Here is a 287-nt window from a genome sequence, read left to right as displayed (position 1 = left end):
AACATTTTTTTCCTATGTGTCTTCCAGTGTTATGTTCTTAATTTTTTTTCCGTGTTTTTATTATCGTATTATTTTCCTTCTTCATATCCTTGCTGAATCTTATTTCTTTATCTCATCTGTTTTTAGTCGGTTTTGGAAAAAATTTTATTTAAAAACCCGCCCCTCCTGAGACTTATGAGAGTTACCCCTTTCTTCTTATGTCCCGTAAAGTACTCAGTCTACCTCGGGAGCTCGTCTAGCAGCGACAACCTTCGCCGCTCCCCTTTTTAACTATCTCCATCCCATCA

The 287-nt window shown here is 37.6% G+C and overlaps 1 protein-coding gene across 1 annotated transcript in view; it reads right to left on the bottom strand.

The window, feature by feature from the left end:
• The window catches only part of LOC119588168, a 71,572-nt gene that overhangs the window by 13,973 nt on the left and 57,312 nt on the right, over positions 1–287 (bottom strand). The window lies entirely within an intron of this gene.

The sequence above is a fragment of the Penaeus monodon genome, chromosome 23 (genome assembly GCF_015228065.2).
Source record: "Penaeus monodon isolate SGIC_2016 chromosome 23, NSTDA_Pmon_1, whole genome shotgun sequence".
Taxonomy (NCBI): Eukaryota; Metazoa; Arthropoda; class Malacostraca; order Decapoda; family Penaeidae; genus Penaeus; species Penaeus monodon.
This window is presented reverse-complemented; position numbering and strand designations above follow the sequence as displayed.